Source organism: Anabrus simplex, chromosome 2 (genome assembly GCF_040414725.1).
Source record: "Anabrus simplex isolate iqAnaSimp1 chromosome 2, ASM4041472v1, whole genome shotgun sequence".
NCBI lineage: Eukaryota > Metazoa > Arthropoda > Insecta > Orthoptera > Tettigoniidae > Anabrus > Anabrus simplex.
Genome location: NC_090266.1, coordinates 349061117 through 349089031, shown reverse-complemented (window position 1 = coordinate 349089031; position 27915 = coordinate 349061117).

Sequence of the window (27915 nt, the reverse complement as noted above, 5' to 3'; positions counted from 1 at the left end):
TATTATTATTAGACTATCTTTAAATGAAAAAGCAAACAAACTTGAAGTCTTATGTGGCCTTTGATTACAGGATTATAGCCACGAGACTTCCTGTTTTTACATGGACTTGGAATCAGAGAGACGTCACTTTTCAATTGAAGAGCTCCCACAAATTGACCAGAACTGGACACGGCCGTCGTGGAAAGAATCCAGGGATAGGAGAGGACTAGGCGTGGGAAGAATGTGACCGTGCCGTTAATTAAGGTACAGCCCACAGCATTTGCCTGGTGTGAAAATAGGAAACCACACAAAACTATCTTCAGGGCCATTGACAGTGAGTTTCGAACCTACTACCTCCAGAATGGAAGCTCACAGCTGCGCGCCTCTAACCGCAAGGCCAACTCGCTCTGTCCGGTAACTTTAATTGTCCTTACGAGAATGGGAAGTTATATTAAGAATTTTAAACATCTCACTGCACCAAGAATCGATCCTAGGGTAGTTTACTATTGAATACTGTATTGTACTGAACTATGGTTCACAAATCCGCCGATTTCCACAAATTTGAAGTTTGGTTATAGTTAATAGAAGTAGGAGAATAGTCCCTTATGCCTTTTAATTTCTTCCAACAAGAGAAAGCTTAAAATTCAACAAGCTGACCATGCCTTCCAAAAGAGGGAATGAAATATATTATTGAAAGTATAGATTAAAAGTGGGCATGGAAATGAGCAGTAGGTTTCTCTATAAGAGGGTGTACGGTTTCGGTGAGGGGATTACTAAAATACTTGTCAATGTCGTACTTGTTTTCGGGTGTATGTGTTACCTTCATTGTGACAACTACAGAGTTGCATGCATTTGTCACAGAGACCAAATATATTATGTGACATAAAAGTAGAGTAAGAGAAATGGGTACACGGAGCGAGGGTGTTAAATTGAACATTCATATTTTTATATTTTTTCCACCGAAGCGACGTATATTCTGAGCGTGGATATTTGTACACCCTTCACAAATATGGAGGTTTAGAAATATGTCAAATATTTTACTGTTATCACGTACGGTGAGAAGGGTGAACTGCAGTAAAGCTCCGTAAAATGACAGCTTCCAGCTGCTGGCACTGCGGTGCTGGCCGCCTTGAATATTACATGTGGGGACGCAAAGACTGCAGCTACTTCCTCGTCTTCAGCCGTCAGATATACGACTATCTGCTTTATGAGCACTGCGCCACTTTGAACCTACCACACTGCGCTGACACATATCTCTTATACTACATTTTCATTGCCTGTTTACTGACGTACTTTAACCTTCTGCAATGTAATATGAAATAGCCCACAATACATTCCTGTTCCAATGACGATTTTTAATTTCAGCGAGTGATTCCCGGACTAGGAGGAGTCTCATTCACCATCTGAACCATAGCCAGGGATCTTGCTAAAGAGGAGGAGCGTTACGGGTGATTCGTAAATAACGATCAGCTTAAAGACGGTGTTAGAGTACAATTTTAAACGATCACCCGTTTTAAATTTCAGCTCATGCGCAAAAGAATGTGGCGATGCATAAACCTTTGCGTCCAATATGGAGGTATACACACATATGTTGTATATCGGTAAAATGCGTAACAATACAAGTTACCAGTTCTCTTCCACCGCATTAAACTGTATTTTCTATATTAGATTGCACTACGCAATGTTTACATCGCCTGTTCTCGAGAACGATCTGCCTCCACTGAGCGCCGGGTCCTCACTGCTACTCTTCCTGACGTCACAGCTGCTGACGTAGCTAGTCTGCGATCTACCACATTCTAGATTCTTCGATACCCCCTACATGTCCCTCGTTTCCCTTAAGCTTCAATAAGTATAAATACCGCACCCTCACTTCCACCACCAGTCAAGTTTTGTATGTAGGCACTTTTCTCTTTCCGCCTATGTGGTTTTGTCCTGGCCCTTAATATCACAACTTAACACCACCTTTACAATACAAACATCCGCATGGTAGCATGTTTGACATGGAAAAAGGCAGATACTCCTCGTAGTATCACAACACAATCCTAACTGATATCTTTTTTTTCTCAGAACTAACGGCATGTCGGAGACGATGCAGATTAGAGTCGATCACCACGCGGTGGGAGCGGACGGGAGCGGGAACGAAAAAAATTCCACCATCATTCATTCGGCTAGAGGGATAGTTCCGAGGCAGTTATTCGTTGAACCATAAGAAGAGAGAAGAAAAGGGCGCAGCGAAGTGCTACGTTGCGCGGTGACACAGACCAACTGCCATACGCGCATTCACTTTACCGTGACACGGCTGTGGCGTAATAGCACAGGTCTCGGGCTGTTCTCGCATTTAATTATGATTCATTCCTACATTCAGAGCGTTTTTCATTCCCTGTTTTCATTCTGCCACTGCAGTGATGAGGGCAAGGTCGTCTGAGTCAAGGGTTTTCCTGTGATGCCCTGCCTGGGGAGTGACCGTTGGAGTTAAACTTCACCGAATTTCTGGACTTCTGTTACGATATTCTGCTGGTCCTGGTACTGAGACTTGTTCCACACGATTTGCTCTGCAGATCACTCCATTCCGACTGTATTTCTGTTGGTTTACCGCGACCGTTCCACTGGCCGCGTGCCCCACTTTTGAGAACCCCCTCCTGCTACGGCAGGAGGGCTCTAAATTTATATTATTATAATTATTATTTTCTGTCTTCGAATACTTATTTCGATATTTTATTTTATTGCTGCTATTAGGCAATTATGCCGAGATACGGCCTGGTTCAGATCAAACCAGATTCTCCGCAACCCCTCCCCCCAGCCACTAAGCTAACCCGAAAGGTCGCATTAACGCTCAGTAAAGCCAGGCATGGACAGAGCTCTTTCGAGAGTGCGTGTACCCCAGGCGACGAGCCTTGCTACAAAAATTTCGTAGAATTCGTCGAAAACGAACAACACGAGACTGAGGAGACTAACTTCCCACCGACAATAAATTCATTACGCCGTCCGTGCTGTCCGCTACCATTAAGAGACTCAAGAATAGGAAATCGCCTGGCCCTGACACCGTATCAGCGCCTTTTCTAAGAAAAAATGACGAGAACGGCCATGATATGCCCTACTAAACACTGTAATGCAAATTTCCGGTTTGGTCACTTCCCCACCAGCTGGAAACTTACTATAGTAGTTATGAATCCCAAGTCCTTAGAAGACAAGACGTTCCCACATAACTACCACCCAAAAATTTTAAGACCCTCTTCCTTACTCGACTAAACGTAATTATCGACGACCTTAAGATAGTGGATGACGAACAGTTTGAATTTAGACGAAGTCATTCCACCACCCACCAATTGACCCATCTCCGTGAAACAATTTCTACGACGTACAGTGACCGTAGGCAAACAGAAGTCTATTTTCTCGACATTGCACGTGCATTCGATAAGGTTCAGCACCAGGGATTTATTTTTACCTCGACAATGTTGTGAGACGGGCAGCAGGCGTTGGTATGACGCTAAACGGGGTTGAAAGTCACTAGTCCCCCATTCGGATCTCCGGGTGGGGACTACAAGAGAGGGGGCGATCATCAGGAAGATGGATACTGACATTCTGCGAGTCGGAGCGTGGAGTGTTAGAAGTTTGAATCGTTGTGGTAGATTAGAGAACCTGAAAATGGAGATGAATAGACTGAAGTTAGATGTAGTTGGTATAAGTGAAGTACTTTGGCAGGAAGAATAGGTGACTACCGAATTATCAACACAAAATCAAACAGGGAAAATGCAGGAGTTGGTTTAATAATGAATCAGAAAATAGGGCAGCGGGTAAGCTACTACGACCAGCATAGTGAAAGAATTATTGTCGTCAAGATAGACACCAAACCAGTACCCACCATAATAGTGCAGGTCTGTATGCCTACTAGTTCAGCGGATGATGAGGAAATCGAAAGAATATACGAAGACATAGAAGATTTAATACAGTATGACAAAGGTGACGAGAATCTAATTGTGATGGGAGACTGGAATGCAGTGGTAGGCCAAGGAAGAGGAGGTAATACAGTAGAAGAATTCGGATTGGGACAAAGGAAAGAAAGAGGAAGTCGGCTGGTTGAATTCTGCACCGATCGTAATTTAGTCCTTGCCAATACTTGGTTCGAATACCAAAAATGGCAGCTGTATACGTGGACGAGACCTGGAGACACGGGAAGGTATCAAATAGACTTTATTATGATTCGGCAGAGATTCAGAAACCAGGGGTTGGATTGAAAAACTTTCGTAGGACTGCTGAAGAAGTGTTAGGAAGGAAGAAAAGATGAAAAAGATTAAAGAATCAAGTGGATGGAAAGTGCAAGGTAGCTAAGGAAGAATGGCTGAATATGAAGTGCAAGGATGTCGAAGGTTGTATAGTTCTAGGAGAGGTAGATGCTGCATACATGAAAATCAAGGAAACGTTTGGAGAAGGAAAGGAAATCTAGGTGTATGAATGTTCAGAGCTCAGATAGAAAGCTACTTCTAGGGAAAGAAGACAAAGCAGAAAGGTGGCAGGAACATGTCCAACAGTTGTATTAAGGTAAAGATGTAGATAATTTGGTTCTGGAACATGAAGAGGCTGTTGATGCTGATGAAATCCGAGACCCAATTTTGAAGTCAGACTTTGACAGAGCTGTGAGTAATCTCAATTGGAACAAGGCACCTGGAATTGATGCCATTCCCTCTGAATTACTGACTGCCTCCGGAGAAACCAGCATGGCAAGGTTATTCCATTTAGTGTGTAAGATATACGAGACAGGAGAAATCCCATCCTATTTTAGGCAGAATGTTGTTATACCTATTCCCAAGAAAGCCGGTGCTGACAGGTGTGAAAATTACCGCACCGTTAGTTTAGTATCTCATGCCTGCAAAATTTTAACACTTATTATTTACAGAAGAATGGGAAAACAAGTTGAAGCTGAGTTGGGAGGAGACAAATTTGGTTTCAGAAGAAATGTAGGAACACGTGAAGCAGTCCTGACTTTACGTCTCATCTTAGAGGATCGAATCAAGAAGTACAAGCCCACGTACATGGCATTCGTAGATCTAGAAAAGGCATTTGATAATGTTGACTGGACCAAGCTATTTAAGATTCTGAAGGTGATTGGGATCAGATACCCAGAACAAAGAATTATCTACAATCTGTATAAAAATCAGTCTGCAGTGATAAGAATCGAGGGCTTTGAAAAAGAAGCAGCAATCCAGAAAGGAGTGAGGCAAGGCTGCAGTTTGCCCCTCCTTTTCATTGTTTACATAGAACATGCAGTAAAGGAAATCAAAGAGAAATTTGGAAAGGGAATCAAAATCCAAGGAGAGGAAATCAAAAGCTTGAGATTTGCCGATGATATTGTTATTTTATCTGAGACTGCAGAGGACCTCGTGAAGATGATAAATGGTATGGACGAAGTCTTGGGTAAGGAGTACAGGATGAATATAAATAAGTCCAAAACAAAAGCAATGGAATGCAGTCGAACGAAGGCAGGTGATGCAGGAAATATTAGATTAGGAAATTAAGTCTTAAAGGAAGTAGATGAATATTGTTACTTGGGTAGTAAAATAACTAACGATGGCAGAAGTAAGGAGGACATAAGATGCAGACTAGCACAAGCAAGGAAGAGCTTTCTTAAGAAAAGAAATTTGCTCACTTCAAACATTGATACAGCAATTAGAAATATGTTTTTGGAGACTTTCGTGTGGAGCGTGGCATTGTATGGATGTGAATCATGGACGATGACTAGCTCAGAAAGAAGGTGAATAGAAGCTTTTGAAATGTGGTGTTATAGAAGAATGCTGAAAGTGAGATGGATAGATTGAATCACGAATGAAGGGATACTGAATCGAATTGATGAGAGGAGATCGATTTGGCTAAATTTGAAGAGAAGAAGGGATAGAATGATAGGACACATCGTAAGACACCCAGGACTTGTTCAGTCGGTTTTTGAAAGAAGTGTATGTGGTAGGAATGGTAGAGGTAGACCAAGGTATGAATATGACAAGCAGATTAGAGCAGATGTAAGATGTAATAGTTACGTAGAAATTAAAAGGTTAGCACAGGATAGGGTGGCGTGGAGAGCTGCATCAAACGAGTCTATGGACTGATGACTCAAACAACACATATGCATGAAGCATACCAATAACATCAACCTTCGTAACAAATAACATCTGAAACACAAACTTTTCCCTAACTATACAAAATAACCACTGATCACATGTATTATCATGGACCATGCCAACAACATCCCCCTTCATAACATATAACATCATGAGAAACATACTCTTCCCTTACTATACAAAATAATCAATAAATTTATACATCATAACTAGGGCTCGGATCGACATGGTCGATAAAATCTCCAGATATGCTCGAAAACCATGTGTTATATGCTCGATAGGTATGCTCGAATAAACCATTATATGCTCCTGAGATATGCTCGAAAAAAACATTATATGCCGTTAAATGAGCAGGATATGCTCAAGAAACACCGTTAAAAACCATAGAAAGGAAAGTGAAACGAAAAAACCAATAACATATCTTTATATACGGGCTTTATTTTCTAATTGTATGTATGATACATTGCGATATACTCGCATTCAACTTTCATGTATACACATGAGAAGTTTTCTTATGAAAGTTACAGTTTAAAAGTTCATTTACAAGATGTTCAGAATTAGGTGAGTCATTGAAGTAGATCTGCATTGCTCTGTACAACAAGAATTTTGTCTATGTTTTCAGTTTTGAATGATTTTCTTAAATCAGTCAATAAACGTTTCAATGATGAGAACGATCTTTCGACGTCAACTGACGCGAGAGGTAAATACTTGAATAATGTTGCTTCTTGTGCAGAGTAGTTCGGAAAATCCTCTGACGGTGCAGACTCGCCAGGCAGCATCCTCTCCAAGTCCAACGCTGCACTCCAAACGGGATTTCGAGCCAGCACGAACTCCAATTTTTGTTTCATGGTTTTCCCAGTCTCTCCAGGCCACGAGTCGGCTTCTTGGATGAATCTTTGTATTGTAGCGACCACTTCTACCAACTCCATCCCTCGCGATTCCAACTTTAGGATGCCTCAGGAATGACGCTCATGTAGGCTTTTATGAAAGTCAAGGTTGGCATCAAGCCCTTCATTTTAAAAGCAGTCTTAGCTTTCGCGATGTACTTGCTGTTCGCCTCATCAAACGTGTTGAGCACCTGGAAAGAATATAAATGAAAAACATTAGCCGAGGGGAATAACTGAGAAAATTACAAAATTAGGCGCCGTATGATGGAGTAAAGATAAAAGATATGAAAAGAATGACAGGGAAAACATCGGAAATGAGAAGATTTTAAACATTTAAACTAGTCGTACCTCTTCAATTGCCGTAGGATTTTCGGCGTAATACAAGGCAGCCAATATCTAAGTTCCACATTGCGTCAATATGGGCTTGGGAGGTAAAGGGAGCTCTGGATGCATCGTCTTGAAGGCACGGACGCTAGAAGGAGCCTTGACGAAAATGTTCTTCACTGAGGAAATGACGCTGTTCACGCTGGGCGACTTTTCGCGCAGCTACTCAGCAACTCTGTGCATTGCATGGGCAAGACAAGTAACATGTAACATCTTCGGGTAGAGAAGCTTGAAGCTCTTCCCAGCCTTAATCATGCAGGGAGCAGCGTCAGTCACCAATGTGAGTACTTTGTTTACCTCCTCATCTGAAAATGTTGGCCACAGCAAGCCTGAAACAAGAATGCATAAAATGAAAGGTGAACCGTTCAGTTAATGGGATTCTGACATGTCGTACGACTGTAAGAGATATTTAACTATCAGAACTATCCGAATCTTCACTGAGCATACGTAGAATGCATTGCAATTATAGCCAGACTGTACTTCTTCTTCTTTGGCAATACGCTCAAATATTAACTAACAAAAATATACTTACGCAGAGCTGCTTGCACTGTTCGCACAATGGTACAATGGTTTGTCACATCTAGCTCCCTGCACAGAATTAGGTGGTCCTTCCCCGGTTCACTGGGACTGAGTTTTCTAACAATAACGTTGGCCATGTATATTCCGCAACTGTCAGTGGTCTCGTCGATAGACAACCGAATTGGGTGGCTCCCGATGTCGTCCCTGATTGCGTGTAGAACCTGATGAAGGAAGTACCTGAATGAATATTCTTCGTGGAATGAAGGTATTATCGAGAGATTACCTTCATTACGATATTACGATCTCCGTAATACTCTACGTTTCCCTACCTTGCTTGGTACTGCTTGCTTCAATTCTACGCTCGCCGCATGATGTATTCTGCTCACCTACTGTCAACTCGACTGATTACGTCAGCCGTGCTACACTTTGCCGTGCTTGTGTACTGTGCACCACGTGACTTTATTCTTTCTAGAACTCGCTAGTGTGTATAGCCTTCGCTTCTTTTCTGGAAACTTCCTTTCCTCTTTAAATTGCTCTCTCCGCCCATCCATACTTGAGTCGGGCTTTCGTGGCGGAGTGGTGGATTCACACACGCTAACAACTGTGTGCTGTGCTATTATGTCAACTTCAGCTGGACATTATCTGCTACAACTCGGTGAGCAAGGCTTATAACACATTTGTTTACATTTGGACTTTACCTTCATTCTGGCATTTGCGTATTATAAATACTTTACTCAGTCGAGTGTCTATGCTTCGCTTTAATGCTTTCACATAGACTCTTTCTACTTATGAACTGCGCTACGACTATTTGCAAAAAGAAAACTTCTTCAGCTCTCATTTATGATCTATTGCTACTGCTAATCTATTCAATTACCCGGTGAAGAAGATCCTTTCTCATCCTAGTCCCCTTTCCCTTCCCATGCGTCCTTTTTCGTTTTCAGGGTTCTGGTTTCGATGCATATTGTATACTTTTGTAAATGTGGCACATCTTTTTTTAGATTTTTCTTCCATTTCCAAATTTTTATCTGGTTGTTAACTTATGGTTGTTAAAATATATTTATATACTATTTTGCACTGTTATTCTGGTCATCTTCTTTTGGGCCTAGTTCCTTCCTTACTGCGCGATTTTCCTCATCATAGCCTACTTCTTATTATATGTTATTAAGCACGTTTGATCACCTAACGTTATCTTATCAATTATGGTACATTTTATTTCATTGTGGTATATATAACTATAATATTATCTTATCGTCGTCCCGACAACGACAGAGTCAGATCCATGTTAAAATTTCTTCTAAATTTTTTAAACGAGAATGCGGAATACGGCAATCGTGCATGATTTCATACCATTTCATACTCTGAAGAAACGTAATTTGTACGTAGGGTCGACTCATGAGGCAACTCTCTTCCTGCAAAGTCCTTGAAGAGAGCTCTAATCTCAGCATGTTCGACCTTGTAGAGGGGTATGTTGGCACTTAAAAACGCCCTACAAACTCTGGAAGAGAACTCGTCCGAGTGCTGTTGCTGATTGCACAAAGGTTGTATCAGCACTTGTTTCTTCGATTTCCTTTTTTTAAATTCTTCAACTTTTGCTGAATGGCCACTTGTGGCTTTATGCTGAGAAAAGTGAAAACCCTTCGAAATCTTGATCTGAAGATAAACAGGTAGGTACGCATAAGTGAGAAAAAATACATTGAATGAACAAAAATAAAGCATTGTGGACTATGAAATTATTTTCAACAATTGCAGTAGAAATACGAGCACTCTCTCAACGATCCCATGAAAAGCCAGCAAATCCAAACGTCAATTTCCGTCTCGGAAATGTAAAATCTGAGGATCTAACGGGTCTACACTCCGAATTCTTAGACTTCTCTCTACTTATCTAGTAGGTAGGCACCGTATGCTGCACATACGGCTTACTTGAAATTTCAACCGTTTTCTTTAAGAACGTAGGATGTGAAAATGTCAATAAGAACTTACCTCTTTTTCGCACATTTTGCAGAGAAGAATTTTCCCGTCAGTAGAAAACGTGTCAGGGTCTTCCTTTGCACATTGTCGGAGTAAAACACTCAGAGATTCCTTAACTTTAGGCATCGCGTACTTGGAAATCACCAGAACTCGATAGGTACGTACGGATACGATTATGAACTGAGAACTGAGAGTAGAATGCAGAAACTTCACATGACCGGGTCGGATCTTCCACCACTTCATGGGAAAAGCCACCTAAACAATACTGGTTCCCAAAATAGGCACACCACTAAAATACCTCACATTTCAAAGTGAAAGGATGCTTGGGGCTTCCAGAGCTTATCTGACGAGTCGCACTCTAATCCGGCAGAGGCCAATTAGGGCGTGTGAATGACCTCACTAAAGGTTAAAAACCTGCGGTTCTATTATTCGCACCAGATAGGCTTTTCAATAATTATTTCTGTTTTAGAACCTTAAGGATGGTCAGGGCCCGAATTCAGGGGGGGGGGGAATTCGAAGGAAAACAAAGAGTCCAGGATCACACGGCTGGCAAAGTTACGTAGTTCCTTTCGGTATCTATTCAATTTGTACATGTTTGTTCTTCAGGGATTCAAGTTGTTCATTTTTGCCCTGGCCACTGAATGAATCTATGAGAAGAAGATTTCTTCCGTCTTCCTGTAATTGCGGATGGAAAACGTTTTGAAACCAGTCACGCACATGCCTTTTCCTCATTTTTCCCGGAAGATGAACAATCAATTACGACATACTCGTATTTAAAGGCATCCATATAGGCTTTGATACTTTCTTGTACTCCAGGTCCAAACTTTCCATTAATTTCTTGGAAAACGATCAAGAACAAATGTCACATTCCTCCGGCTTTAGAAATGTGATATTGCACTGTGTGGGAGTGCGTAAAACTATTTCGGTAAACAAGCGTAGCAAGAACGCCTCTCACACCACAAAAATCATGACTTCTCTGTGTTGGCATTTCCTACTCAAATCGGAACTGGTCCGAATTCCAGATATTGGCATTCGGGATCTCTTTCTTTTCTTGAAATTCACTAATGAATGTTACAAACTTTTTAGCCACTTCGTGTCGGACATATTCGTCTGTTTAACGTTTTACTGACTAGTTTGATTACTTTTCGGAATCGAATTTTCAAACGCCTTTTAAGGTTTGTCAAGTATGAGTCGCTTTGGAGAGAGTGTTTGGGGCAATACAACTCTCTATCCTCACCAATCCAACTCTCAGTGTCCGATTTTGTGACATATAAATATGGTAACTCATCCTTGCCTTGGTGAACTCTTCTCTCACATAAGCTCGAACCACTGCATATTTCCTAATTTCTCCATTGTGTTCAACGTGGTTGATGATTCCATACATTTTTCTCCGAGTCTTCTTATACTTCCGCACAGCGTACATAGGTCCTCATTCCTTTATTTTTTGATACATGTCCAACAATGATTCGGAATCATATCTTCCACTGACTTGAAGGGTCTTCCTCGACCATCACAAGACTTGTTATCTTCGTTAAACTCATCTCCGTGTTTGCGTATTTTCGGTGATGTTGTCCCCTCCTCAACGCCATCTTCGACTTCTGAATCAACGAAATCGGCTCCTTCCTCCTGAATACATTCGCGTTTTCCCTCCAAAATTGCATCAAACGTTGTCTTTATTTGTATATACATGATTCGCTCTTCATTAGAAAGCAGTGTAGCTTCCTGAATGTTAACACCGTAGGCATTAATAAGAGCTGAAATAGTGTTGCAAGCGGCCATAACAAAGCAAAGAATCCAATGCGATCACCCGTATGTGGAATAGCCATCAGTCGTGGAGAACTTAACCGTATAGAATAGGACTCGCTGTCCCATATACACAACTGCAGGCAGCCATGTGTGGTGGGGGACAGAGGAAAACCGAAGGAGTGGAGAGGGAAGGCGAGGCAGGGCAGCCGCTGGCCGTAAACGCAGACGTGTGCCAGCATGTACTGTACAATTCAGGGCGTGCACCGCCAACTTTGAGCTCCCAAATGCCCCCTTAAAAAACAGCGAAAAATTAGACTCCCACTGCCAATTTCAGCTTGAAAAGACCTTCACGAATATGTAAAAATCAAACCGAAATTCACCGTCCGACTTCGTACCGTTCCCTCGTGAGTCTACGACGGTCGTCACTCCTTGGTAGTACACACAGACAGTATTCCAAGGCAGTAAACACACACACGCACAGTACTCCGCACTCCATACCCAGTACTCCATCACGACGCTTGACACTCTGATACAGCAACAACTCCTCATTCAGACTCCAGTGGGACACTCGTGATAGCCTACACTGCTGTTGCCGCAGACCAGCTACCGAGCTACAACACTGACTGGTGGAACATCCACCACACAAGAATCTCCAGCACATCAACTCATCCTCGCTGGCGGCGGCCACGTATACATATATATCGACGATGGATTACTAGAACGTTCAGTGTTCAACTAGCGACGAAACATTCCTGTTTTGTGTTCAAGAAGGTGGAGGGTAAAACTAGAAGGAGAGAACAATTGAAACGAGGCCGCGGCTGTACTCGGGCTGGTGCTCTTCCAGGAAGCACCGAAGGGCGCTGTGAGAGGGCTGGCACGTAAAAATACAGCAAACATTCGAGGTCAGTTCAATGAGCGATAACACTTGGTAAAACGACCGTGGGTGATGACTTGGATGATTAAAATAACAGAGGCAGAAATTCGGTCCGTCAGGAAGATGACTTTGCCGACTCCTATTCTTTCCTCCTGTTCTCAGTGCATTCCGGGTTACACTACGACATAGTGTTTCTCTATTTGTCGGACGAAAATTTACGGGAAATAGAGGATAGAAAGCAACGTTTGCTACAGCCTTAGTAAAATACATAATTTCGATTACACTAATATCAGGAATATAAATACCGGGCAATTCGTACCGGGGACATACCGTATCACAGGAAAATACGTACTACTTGACCAGGTGACTTCGTGCTAAATGTCAGGCAGCTAATGACTTTAAAATACTTAGGACAGAACCGCTCGTAACAGTTGAAAAAATGGGAAGTACTCCAGCGGCATGACTGTCGTATTTATGACTTGAATATGCGTTTGCAGAATATTAAGTTAGTCATTCATATGAGAAATTGTCCTATGTACCATAGGGGAATAGTGACTGCAATTACGATTTACCGTCGTCGATGTCTCTGAGATGGATAGAAATCTATATATACAAAATAACTTGTCCTGACTGACTGACTGACTAACTGACTCATCATCGCCGAGCCAAAACTACTGGACATAAAGAAATTACATTTTGGAGATACATTCATATTAAGATGTAGGTTCTCGATAAGAGAGGATTTTTTGGATATTTCGTCGCTAAGAGGGTTAGAGGCGGGGCGAAATTTTAAATGAGTGTATCTATAACTCAAAACTTTAAAAGTTTACAGATGTCAAAATTGGTATTGTACCGGGAACGCCGCTAAGGAAGAGAAGTTCGAAGTATGTTAGTTGAACGTCGCGCGAGGCGGAGGATAGGCAGCCAGCCGAACTCAATGACGTATTCAGCAAGTGACGTAGCCGCCTCGAGTGAGCTCTACATGACCATATATGGTCATGTCCAAGCCCATCTGCAAAAGTCTATTTTGCGTTAAAATATTGCTATTTTGACAGTGCCATCGTGAAGACCATTATAGTAGACGCAACCTGTCAAATTCTTAGGAAAATTCACCGTGTACTTTCGGAGTTACAGGGGCAGATAATACCCATATTCTAGATACTTCCCCACAATCCGGTATAAAAGGAGGGCGATCCGGACTACAAATTCTGTATATGTCACTCCACCGTCTCTGCAACACGGGTGACGGGAGGAGCGCTACGAGTGCGGACTGAACCTATAGTCGGATAAGTTTTTAAAATTCGAGTGTTGGAACTTTTTACTTTCTTCAAATACCGCGTTAGGACTTGTGCTCCGGTGACTATTGAAGGAACTTAGAATTCTCGTGAGTGTCGTGACTTCTGCAAGTATCACGTTTGAACTTGTATTTCGAACTTGTACTTTCGTGGACTGATTTCAGGAACATAGAAATTCTCCGAGTGTGTAAGTTGGACTTGTGTTCCACAACAAAGCTGTGGCAACGTAAACTTTCGTGTGAATGGTATGATTTATTCCAAGTACCACACTGAACTTATGTTTCATGACGAACTGTGGAACTTAGGGTATTTTCAAACATTGCGTTCGATGGTGAAAACTTGAAATACTTTCCGGGTACTGCATCAGGACTTGTAAAAAATGAAATGGCGTATGGCTTTTAGTGCCGGGAGTGTCCGAGGACATGTTCGGCTCGCCAGGTGCAGGTCTTTCGACTTGACTCCCGTAGGCGACCTCCGCGTCGTGATGAGGATGAACTAATGATGAAGACAACACGTACACCCAGCCCCCTTGCCAGCGAAATTAACCAATGATGGTTAAAATTCCCGACCCTGCCGGGAATCGGACCCAGGACCCCTCTGACCAAAGGCCAGCACGCTAAACATTCAGCCATGGAGCCGGAGATCAGGACTTGTACTTAGACTCGTGTCAACATAGTAGACTGTGTCAACTCAGAGTACACATGCCATGTTCGAGGGAAAATAGAACTTTCTAGTGTTATAAGTGAACTCACAATTTATGGAGTTAGACTTTTCCAAGTACCATTTTCCTTTAATGATTATTTACTTTGCTTATCGGCGGAACAAGACATTTTCCGAGTACTATTTCATTTACTAAGCTTATTGCAAATGTGCCAATGTGTTCCGAACCTTCATAAACTGTGCATTGAGAACTGTGGTGACTATAATTGGTAACCCTATAGAACATTCTAGCTTACCATGCCTGTGTTAGTAAGCTCACGTCATGAACTCGACATTCTACACATTAATTCGACCAATACAAGGTCAAATATTTACTTCAATCATCCTGTTTTTCAAGTGACGATATAGGAACGTTTTCGATTCAATGACTTCATAACACTTACCATATTTCATTGCACGAGTAGATGCAATAATTTAAAGGTCATATCTCTTCAACAGTGCTACAAATAAATGGAGTGCCGTACGGGGAACTTGCATGTGAATCACGTCTCAAAGACCGAACCCCGGAACGTGTGCGTCTGGAGAATCGAGAACTCTTCATTCCAGAACTTCGAGAAATTCCAGAACTTCGAGAACTTCTCATCCAGGCGGGCGCGGTTCCTACCCAGGCCGTATCCAGCACCATCCCAGGGTCCGGAGTTACCAGCCGGCCACGACACTTCAATTCTACAGTATGAAGGTGATATTAACTTGTCTTCAATGATCAACAAACTCAGATCATTAAGAAATCTCTAAGTTCGATGAACTATACCCCTCTCTGTACCAACTCCAATGTTTTTAAACCACACCCTAAGATATAGTCCATGCTCGTCAAATTAATCTCAAGCGCCTCAAAGATAAACATTTTTTTCTGGTACAGTATTTAGAATCTTCTTTAAAAATAAGGAAACACTCATATTTTTGTTTTCGGAAAATCCCAATAGGAGTGAAAAGGGTGAAAAAGTGTTGAATGCCTTTATTCAGGATATCGGTACTTATATCTCAGAAATTCAAGATATTACAGAACTGAAAATTGGTACATTTGATCTCTTTTAAAATAAAGAAACACGTATATTTTGTTTTTGGAAAATCCAAATAATGGGAGGGTGAAAAAAGGGTGAATTTTTTAAAATGAGTGTATCTATATCTCAAAACTTTGAAAGTTTACAGATGTAGAAATTGGTATTTAGAATCTTCATTAAAAATAAAGAAACGGGTATTTTTTTGTTTTCGGAAAATCACAATAGGAGGGGTGTAAAAGGGTGAAAAAGGGGATGAATGCCTTTAATGTGGATACTTATATCTCAGAAGCTGAAGATATTACAGTCCTGAAAATTGGTGTTCGGGAACTCCTTTAAAAATAAAGAAACATGTACTTTTTGTTTTTAGAAAATCCAATTAATGGGGGGGTTTAAAAGGGGGTGAATTTTTAAAATGAGTGCATATATATCTCAAAACTCTTAAAGTGTACAGATGTAAAAATTGGTGTTTAGTATCTCCTTTAAAAATAAAGAAAAACACATTTTTGTTTTCGGAAAATCCCAATAGGAAGGGTGGAAAAGGGTGAAAAAAGGTTGAATGCCTTTAATATATATCAGAAACTGAAGAAATCATGGACCTGAAAATTGGTATTTGGGATCACCTTTGAAAATTAAGAAACACGTATTTTTCTTTTTGGTAAATCTAATTAATGGGGATTAAACAGGAGTGACAAATTGGGGTGAATTTTGGGAAGAATACATCTACAGTATATCTCAGAAACGTAAAATATAACACGCGTAAAAATGGGTATTTGTAATCTCCTATAAAAATAAAGAAACATAGGTGATTTGTTTTTCTAAACTCCACTTAAGGGGAACTAAAAAGGATGTGGAATTTTAAAATGAGCATTTCTACAGTATATCTCAAAAACTTAACGTGTTACCGAAGTGAAAAATAGTATTTCATCTCTATTGAAGACAAAGAAACATGTATTTTTTGTCTTCTGAAAAACTACTTGGGTGGAGGGGTAAAAATGACTGAAAATGGGGTCGAATTATTTTAATTAGGATACTGATAACTCAAAGGCTGAAGATGTTGCAGACCTGAAATTTCGTATTTGGAATTTTCTTTATAAAGAAAGGAATACGTATTTTTTTGTTTTCGGAAGTCCACCTAAAGGTAGTAGGGAAATTGAAAAATTAGTACATTTTGCAGACGTGAAAATTGGTATTAGGAATCTGCTTTAAAATTAAACAAACCAGTATTCTAGGAAAATCCAATGAATGGCGGGAGGTGAAAATTTGAAAATTTAATTGAATTAATTGTATGAGGATACTTACATCTAATAAAAACTAAAGTTGTTACAGACGTAAAAATTGATATCTGAGGTTCTCCTTAAAAACAAAGAAAAAAGCGATTATGGGCGAATTCATTTTGGGGGCGGGGGTGAAAAGGAGTTGAATTCCTTTTATGTGAACACATATCTCAAAAACTGTAGATGTTAGAGTCGTGATAATTGGTATTTAGAAAATCCTTTACTATTAAAGAGACAAGTATTTTTAACAGGAAATTCACTCAGGGTGGGGGGAGTGTGAAAGGAAGTGAAAAAATATTGAATTCTCTTTATGGGGATACTTTTATCTGAGAACTGAAGGTAACAGACGTGAACATTGATATTTGGAATCTCCTTTAAACATTAGGAAACACGCCTTTTCTTTGGGGGGGGGGGGGGAAATCAACTTAACGGCTGTGGGGTGAAAGAAAAAGGAGTCGAGACCAATTGATTTTACTGTTCACAATGCACTTATTCTGATCATAAACTGATCGTTTTTAATCTTTCCTGGGTTCGTTTTCAAGAACCATCTTTTCTTTTGGAGTACATAAAGTTAGATTACAGTAGATTCTCCTGGCATATAAATAAAATTTAAACACATTTGAAATGAATGATATTGACCGTGCAGTTGTTCACTTCTATATTAAGGTCAATAATTCACGGAAGTATATCATTCGTGTCGCCAGAAATCTCGCTCTTTCCTGCGCGCGAGGATGGTGCTGGTCACATTGTCAGCAATGACAATAGCAGACGATGTGATTTACCGCCAAGCAGCGGTCTTGCATCTTGCTGTGGGTTACAGACCATCAATAATAATAATAATAATAATAATAATAATAATAATAATAATAATAATAATAATAATAATAATAATAATAATAATAATAATAATAATAATAATAATAATAATAATAATAATAATAATAATAATAATAATAATGTTATGGACCGTCGTCAAAATGTGCGAACGGCGCAGGAAACGGGTCCTGGAGTACCGCCAAGGCACCCGAAACGACACCACGCCGAATCTCCACAAGGATTTAATCCATATTAAAATGCTCATGGGAAAAGGTGGCAAAGATTTACAGACCCAACTGGCCGGTTGGAATACTTGGACGTAGTCCGGGAAGCACGAAATCGATTGCTGGAAAGAAAGATTGAAAAATGGGAGGAATTTTGCTCTAATCTCTGAGAAAACGAGTCAGATCACGAATTTTGGCCGATTCTCTCAGAAAACGAGTTAGATCGCGAATTTCGGCGGATTATGTATAAAACGTTAAGCTTTCAATTACAAATTTCATTATAATACCGTAGCGAAGCACGGGTATCTTGCTAGTATATATGTAAGATTACTTGTCCTGACTGACTGATTCATCATCGCCGAGCGAAAACTTTTGGACATAAAGAAATGAAATTTTGGAGATATATTCATATTAACATGTAGGTGCTCGGTAAGAGAGGATTTTTGGATATTCCGTCGCTAAGGGGGTGAAAAGGGGGGTGAAGTTTTAAAATGAGTGTATCTATATCTCAAAACTTTGAAAGTTTACAGATGTAAAAATTGGTATTTAGAATCTCCTTTAAAAATAAAATAACATGTATTATTTTATTTTCGGAAAATGCCAATAGGAGGGGTGAAAAGGGGTGAAAAAGGGGTTGAATGCCTTTGAAAAGGATACTTATATATCAGAAAGTGAAGATATTACAGACCTGAAAATTGGTATTTGGTAACTCCTTTAAAATAAAGGAACATGTATATTTTGTTTTTGGAAAATCCAATTAATTGGGGGAGGGCGTGAAAATGGGGTGAATTATTAAACTGAGTGTATCTATTTCTCAAAAGTTTTAAAGTTTACGGACGTAAAAATTGGTATTTAGAATGTCCTTTAAAAATGAAGGAACATGTATTTTTTGTTCTTGGAAAATCCAATTAATGGGGGTTAAACAGAAGTGACAAATTAGGGTGAATTTTTACAAAGAATATATCTACAGTATATGTCAGAAACGTAAAATGTTACAGACGTAAAAATCGGTATATGGAATCTCTTGTAAAACTAAAGCTGAAATGTTTTTGGAAACTCCACATAATGGGAACTAAAAAGGGGGTTAAATTTATAATGAGCATTTCTACAGTTTATCTCAAAAACTTCACATTTTACCGAAGTGAAAAATAGTATTTTTATCTCTATTAAGAAGAAAGAAACAGGAATTTTCTGTTTTCTGAAAAACCACTTGTGTGGAGGTGTAAAAGTGACTGAAAATGGGGTTGAATTCTTTTTTTAGGATACTGATGTCCCAAAAGCTTAAGATGTTACAGACGTGAAATTTGGTATTTGGAATCTCCTTTAAAAATAAAGGAATAAATATTTTTTGTTTTCAGAAATCCACCTAAAGAGGGGAGGGAATTTGAAAAATTAGTTGAATTATTTGTATGAGGATACTATCTCAAAAACGAAAGATTTTGCAGACGTGAAATTTGGTATTTGGAATCTGTTTTAAAATTAAAGAGACACGTATTCTCGGAAAATACAATGAAAAGGAGGGGGGTGAAGTGAAAGAATTGAAAAATTTATTGAATCAATTATATGAGGCTACTTACATCTAATAAAAACTAACGATGTTACAGACGTGAAAATTGGTATTTGGATCTCCATTAAAAACAAAGAAAAAAGCGTTCTTGGGCGAAATCATCTTGGGGATGGGTGTGAAAAGAGTTGAATTCCTTTTATGAGGACACATATCTCAAAAACTGAAGATTTTAGAGTAATGATAATTGGTATTTAGAAGATCCTTTAATATTAAAGAAACTAGTATTTTAACGGGAAATTCACTTAAGGGGGGAAGTGTGAAAAGAAGTGAAAAAGTGTATTATTTTTATGGGGATACTTATATCTCAGAACTGAAGGTAACAGACGTGAACATTGGTATTTGGAATCTCCTTTAAAAATAAGGAAACACGCCTTCTTTTTGGGGACGTGTGTAAATCAACTTACCGGCGGTAGAGTGATAGTGCAGTTGAGACCAATTGATTTTACTGTTCATAATGTACTTATTCTTATCATAAACTGATCATTTCTAATCTTACCTGGGTTCGTTTGCCAGAACCATCTTTTCCTTTGGAGAACATAAAGTTAGATTATATTAGATTCTCCTGGCATATAAATAAAAATTTTAACTCATTTTAAATTAACGATAGGAATGACATTGACCATGCAATTGTTCACCTCTATAATAAGGTCAATAATGCACAGAAGTATATCACTCGTGTCGCCAGAAATCTCGCGCACTTGCCTACTCGTGACGATGGTGCTGGTCACATTGTCAGCAATGACAGGGGCAGCAGATGTAATTTACCGCCAAGTAGCTGTCTTGCATTTTGCTGTGGGTTCCAGACCATCAATAATAATAATAATAATAATAATAATAATAATAATAATAATAATAGTAATGTTCTGGACCGTCGTCAAAATGTGCGGACCGCGCTGGAAACGTGTTCTGGCCGCGTAATGGCTACGGTTGCAGCCCGGCCGCGCGTTCAGCACCGCCAAATCACCCAAGACGACACCACGCCAGATCTCCTCAAGGATTTGATCCTTATTGCAAATACTCATAGGAGAAGATGGCAAAGATTTATGGACCCAACTGACCGGGTGGAATACCTGGACCTAGCGCGAGAAGTACGAAATCGATTGCTGGAAAAAAGATTGAAAAATGGGAGGAACTTTGCCGTACTCTCTCAGAAAACGAGTCAGATCACGAATTTTGGCGGATTCTCTCAGAAAACGAGTTATTAGATCGCGAATTTCGGCGAATTATATATAAAACGTTAAGCATTCAATTATAAATTTCATTAAATACCGTAGCGAAGCATGGGTACCTTTTTAGTAATGTTATATGTGCTAAGGGTTAGTGAAACACTTTGGTGTTGGTTTTAATACACTGGCGGAAAGAAATATCCAAACACCATGAAATAAGGATTGTAGAATACGGAAATTTTGGCTAAATATTTGTCGAGGTATCATATTTAATTGATTAAAGGTACAAGACTACAGGTTTTATCCGAGTGAGAAGAGCCATCACAAATATGTCACGCTGGTCCATGAACAACCGGTGTAATCGTCTGACTGTTAAATGAAGGCATGCAGACGTGCATGCATTGTGTAGTACAGGTCCGGATGTCAGCTTGTGGGATGGAGACCCATGCCTGTTCCACTTGGTCGGTCAATACACGGACGGTTAATGACGGTTATCGATGACGCTGGAGTTGTCGTCCAATGCTGACCCATACGTGGTCGACTGGGGACAGATTGGGGATCAAGCAGGCTAAGGCAACATGTCGGCACTCTGTAGGGCACGTTGGGTTACAACAGGGGCATGGGGGCGTGCACTATCCTGTTGAAAAAGCGGGAATGCTGTTCATAAATTGCAGCACTACAGGCCAAATCACCAGACGGACGTACAAATCTGCAGTCAGGGTGCGTGAGACGACCACGAGAGTGCTCCGGCTGTCATAGGAAATTGCTCCCCAGGCCATAACTCCCAGTGTAGGTCCAGTGTGTCGACGCCGCAGACAGGTAGAATGCAGGCTTTCACCTGACGTCCTTCTAACCAACACACGGCCATCCCCAACACCAAGGCAGAACCGGTTTTTATCGGAGAATACACCGGACCTCCACACCGTCCTCCAATTAGCTCTCGCTTGACACCACTGAAGTCGCAGACGGCGGTGGTGTGGAGTAAGTGGAATGCACGCTGCAGGGCGTCTGGCTCGGAGCTGTCCTTCAAGTAACCGATTTCGAACAGTTCGTTGCGTCACTGTGGTGCCAACTGCCGCTCGAATTGCTGCTGTAGACGCAGTCTGCTGCGCCACAGCAATACGCAGAATACAGAGATCATCCCTCCCGGTGGTGCCAAGGGGACGTCTGGAGCCAGGTCTTCTTGCGAGCGTACCTTCTCGTGAACACTGCAGCCAGCACGCATGCACGGAGAAAACATTCCTGCCAAGTTGTTCTTCAATAGCGCGGAAAGAAAATCTACCTTCACGTAGCCCTGTTATGCAACCTCGATCAACCGCAGTGAGCTGTTGATACTAGCCTCTTCGTCGTCTTAAAAGCATTCTTGATCCACTCACAGTCACTCCGTCCAATTTAACAGGTATCTGACGCTCTCGCACAGTACAGCCCTTATTTAATGCAAACCTGATATGAGAAGTCATCGGGCTGCAACTAGCGCCACGCTAATGTGAAATTTGAATCAGCGTCATCTTTCAGATATGTAAACACGCCTACCAACATTCGCTAATCTAGCACACCCCGTTCTTGGTGTTTGGAAATGTTTTCCTCCCAGTGTATTTTGGTGGCAACAGTAGTGTTTTCTCACGGATAGGGCTGATAACACAGTTGTTAAATTTTGCATGCAAGTAGTGTGGGTGATTGAAAAGTACCGTATTGACTGAGTTTATGAATAGTTAATTTGTTGAGAAATAATAATACAACATCTGGACGTGGCGGTAAGAAACATTAAAATAGCTGCTTATGATGAGATGAACATGGATGAAACTGGCTGTATACACAATCGTAGTTAACTCCAGCGTACCAAGAATTGTGACGCCAATACGTGACGCATACAATTGGCTGACATCAAATGGTATGGACTGACCTCGCATAAATATTTGGAGAATACGGAGAAATCCATCTTACAGTAGGTAGTTAACGAGCTACGTGGTGTGAGATGACCAGAAAAATCAAGTGGTACGGAATGTCAAGACACCTAAAAAATTTTGTCCCCTTTTCCTGTAAAAGAAAATGAATAGTTACAGTATGCTCGTAATCACCCTTATTTTTACCTTAGGTAGCAAATTTAATGAAATTGTACCAATTGTTTTTCCTTTGATACTATAAAAGCGGGAAAAAAATAAACAGCACTCGACATTAACCACTCCGTACACTGTTCAATAAAATAAAAACTGCTAGGTTATTATCCAAAAAGTGCAAAAAAATATATACATATATTTAAATATTCCTGCAACCGCCATCTTTAATTGTATATTGTTGATCTCCGTCCATACAAAAATGATTAGACAAGAGGTTCGTAAGGAAAAAATTTCCTTCTTATTGAACGTGTTACAAAGAACGATTTTTTGCATCCATGTGAGAGTACATCAATGTTCTCTGATGTCTATGAATGACGATATATTTTATATTGTGAAAGTCCTATCTGCCATTAAAGAAATGTCACAGTAGTTCATTCAACTTGCTGATGGAAATTGAAATCATACAGCAGTACGCGTGCTGGAGAGCATGCAACAAAGAGTCTAAAACGAGAACAGCGAGCCAAAGCTCTCCCGATATGAAAAGAACTACTCCCTCCCACCAACAGTTATTGGTTACATGCTTTGTTATTCCCTCATACAATCAGCCACTACTCGTATGAAACTCTCGTTATTTACCTACCAATATGAACGACTACAAAGGTTGAACTGGCAATAATTCGTTTCGACCTTTTTGCAGTAACATCAATAGTTGATCCAAGAGTTGCGCACCGACCTCAGTGTCCTTGCTCTTACATTCTCGAGAACGTTGGGTTGAACCTGGCTGACGTCCATAACATTTAACCAGATAACCCTAAATTACTTTCTCCAGTGACATTTCAGAGCTTTTCTCATGCAGCAGACATAAATAATGACTTCTACATAGTTAAAGCAAACAGATGCTGCCTGTTATCAGGGAATATGTTCCAAGATAACTAGAGAATTTTCGTTTTCATCTTATGCACCCTTTTGGATGTACGCTATAATAGTGTGCGTTAAGAATGTTTCAGTTCAACAACTCCGTGCTGCTTGCTTCCAGCACATTCTAGAGTTCCAGCAGGACCAAATAGAAAAGTCTGGCATCTCTTAAATCCATAGCAATTGAAGAGCGTAGGCATTCACAGCCGTTGACACGTATGTGATAGATGTTTCTCGTACTTGTAAGCCCACTGCTGACTTGTGGAGAGAAGTGACCCTTGAAAATCCCAGGTACAGTATCCGGTGAAACGTTGGGAGCTTAACACAAATTTGGATCACGAATTAGGCCTGTAACACTTCCGTCATCGGATTAGGCAACGTTAAACAGAATAATAGGATTGATGTGAAAAATCGAGCTGTAAGGAGTGGAATTCAGTCTTTCCTAATTTTTTGTGTCAGAAGTACATATGTTAGAAACTGAACAACAATGGAACTTAACTATAAATTAATGGTATAGAAGAAACAATATGTACAGATGAACAGACAAAAATGTCGCATCCCAGTAGACACGAAACATTAGGAAGTCCACTTCGGCTATGTTAGGCTTTGTACAGTCAGCTGGACGCGTTTTACAACACGGCCTGTAGTTCTCCAAAACCATGTACAGTAGTAAGGGCTGCCTCATTGCGGTCTGAATTGCATGTCCCCTTGCTGGAGCGATGCGTGCCATCATGAGCACACAGCACTGGACATCGCTTCTATAAGGCAGGTACAATGCTCTTTGGTCTGGGTTAATAAATTCGTGCTATTGCCACATCAAACTACTATACTGTTAACGAATTATGACACCGAGGACTTTATTTTAACAGCTGTTAAAAGATGTTCATAAGAGTACAGTACGTACTTTTGTTCGTATATGCTTACAGAGCAGCGACTGCAAGATGACTTGGATTATTATTTTACACGCACTGGTGTTTTTAGTATTTAAGGCAATCATTCTTAAATGTTTCATTAAAAAAATACTCTGTATCTCGTCAGTTTAAAATAGCCAGTTTCAGTATTAACTTACTGCTGCTAAATAAAAATAATAAATACTACCATAAGGAGCAGAATCAATAAACAGCCTAAAGAAAACAGTAAAATAATAACAGAATAATCAGGACAGCTACATTCACAATATTTACATCAGGCAAATTCGAATATCTTTCTGATCCTCCTTCCGGTTGCTTCGCAGAAAATCCAAAGAAATCTTGGAGAAATTTGAAGATACCCTTCTTGTTACATAAAAGTGTTAATGAAAGTCACCTTGATCCACTGTTAATAGGTCTGTCAGAGCTTCATAACGAAAAATGCCCTCGACGCATGCACTTTTCTTCCTAGAAAAGATTCATATTGGAATGTCCCTTAGGAATCCTTCTTGTCTGTTTTCTAATTATCGTTTACCATGTCACTTACTCTTATTATTAATATATTAATATTATATTATCATTGTTATTATTTATATTATTACTCCGGTAATAAAAAATCAACAGAGAAACACGGGATGACAGTCGTCTGAAAATTATACATTGCTAGGTGAAAAGTATAACAGTCAACAACGCAGTGTTGTATTCTTGGTACTCATTAGTTCGAAAGGACTGTATAAAATTAAACAATATGCATTCGTCACAGTTTTAAAGCGTTTTGAGTTTCTTTGAATGTATCCATTTCATGCTCCTCTTCATTTAATTTCTCTTACACTTATACTGATTTATTTGGCCCAGGTATCTATTTATTATAATTGTCCGAAATCTTACACAAATGTGAATCACAAAATATTAATTGTCCATTTCAATACTTATGGATATATTATTTACAGTAAATGAGTAAATTTACATAGATCTTTACGCAACAAAAGCCGAAAGCGAGGTTTAATGTACGAGCAGAGATTTCCATTCCATTTAAATTATATTACGATGAACACATTGTGCTCAGTTCAGGTCTCCAAAATCTACGTCGATATTCGCGCCCTTCATATTGTCCGACTTGTTCTAGTTATGAATCCGGTGTTGTTCAACCTAGCGTCTTTACCTCTGTCTTTTCAGTTAGGGACAGTTGCAGAAAATGCCTACTTAGAATATTACTAGCAGAATTCATTGTACGTAGCCTGCAGGTTAATCATACCTGCGAGTACATATATGATATACTTTATGCGACTCTTCATGGGGATTCTATATATCTGCAGACTACACACTATAGATTAACTTTCAACGACCCCACGCTAAGTATTACGAAATAGGACACTGACTTTCACTGACATGGAAAACCGAAGTAACAGATCTCAAACACCCGAAAGAATAAATTTAGAAACAGAAAAGTTTCTCCTGAGATATCAATTCATGCATGGAATTAGCTATGCTAGGAAAAATTAATATAGTGACTCAACTGGATTCTGCTATCGCCAATAAGTAGACAAACATAACGATATTACGCAGAATTATTCAGTGCAGAAAATTCTGTGGTGTGTTTGATGTGGCACTGACAGAAAATTATCTACAAGCTGGAATTTTCAAAGCTCTCATTAATTTTACAGCTGAAATAGACGTTTCTATCAAAGAGCACCTGGCCAAAGCTTCTGTATTTAAAATTATGTCGCAGGCCATTCAGAACGAGCTTCTCGTCTGTATATTGAATGTGTATAAGGAACAAATTTCTTCAGAAATTGGGGAATCACAATTCGTTGCAATAGAAGTAGATGAAACAACGGATTTTTCAAACAAATGCCGACTGGTACTTGTTTTCCGATATGGATTAGAGGGTCACGTCCATGAAAGGTTTTCGGGGTTCATTAAACCAACAAGGACAACGGATGAACTGAGTCTGTTAGAGCAAATGAATTTCATATTAAGTGGCATGTGACATACATTTATTTGTAAGTTACGATGGAACCAGCACGATGAGCGGAAGGACAGGGTGTGCGCAGGTGAAATTGAAAGCATAGTATCCTAATACAAAGGTTTCCAACTAAATTTGACAATGCAGAAGGCTTGTTCGTACAATCTCCAAGTCAAATTATTTTTCTGTAACCTGTCTAAAATCCCAACTGTTTTTTTCCAGATCGCCTTACAGAAGTGACCTCCTTAATGAAGTAATGAAGACTAGATTCCCTCGGATAATCACTACTCGCTGGAGCTACAACATTTGTACATTGAATATAGTTTACGAGAAATTAATATAGTGCTGTCGTAGAATAGAAGAAAAAGGTAAAATATCTGTTAACTTAGCTTAAATGAAGCCAAGTGGACTTCTCCGTGCTCTTGAGTATACCATATTCATGTTCTGATTGTCTGTTTCTCATAAATTAATGCTGCATGTTGACATTATAATCAGTTACAAAAACCCGAAACAAATTTATTCCAGATAAAGAAAGGCTATTTGTTACTTCGCAAAGTGTGTAACAGAACTATGTGAAAAAATAGATACAACTGTCTGTGATCTCACCGACTATAATAATACCGATAAAAGACGTAGAGTAAGTGACACAAGGACCACTGCAGCAAAAGAAGCCTGTGACGTTGTAATGAACCAGATGCATAACAGGTTTTCAATACTGGGTTTAAGCTGTAATATATTCATTTGAAATATTCTCTACTATTTTTTTGGAAAACGTATTAAATTCTACTGCGTTACATTATCCAATGTTTCAGAAGGAAAGGCTAAAGATGGAAGGAGAAATAATTTATAAACGGACAGATTTCAGGCAAGTCAACGGAGCTCTACAACTCCTTTCAGGTATTTTTGAAAATTATCTCAAATCGACTTTCAAAGAAACTCATAATCTTTTAAGGATGAATGTGACAACACCCCTGTCCACAGCCAAAGCAGAGAGCTGTTTTTCGACACTGGCTCGTATTACGAGATTTCTACGCAATGCAATGACCGAAGAACGACCCTCTGTTCTACCAATGATTTCAATTTCAAAAGATCCTATTTACGATATGCCTGACTTTAACGATAAAGTCATTTCAAAATTTGTGGATTTACTGGCTTAGAAGAATGGAATTCGTGTTTAAGTTAAGGAATAACACCACCATCGTCGAACAATACACAGGCCCTACCGTATTTTCCATTTGTATGTCCTGGTACAAACAGTAGACTCAGTGTTAGGCCTATCAGTTGGTACAGTAATTTGAATGGACGAATGGATTACACGGCCATACAACGGCAGTTCGTCCGATAATATACATAGCGCTGTGAACGTATTTCATACCGACTTCAGTGACAGTACGTGCATTTAAACAATACAAGATATTTGAGTGAGTAATAATCTGGACCGCTGCTTCCTTCGAACGGACACTAACATTTCATTCCACATTTTATCTTAAAATGAAGAAGAAAACAGTGAAGTAGGTGAGTGTTGATCAAGGATTTATC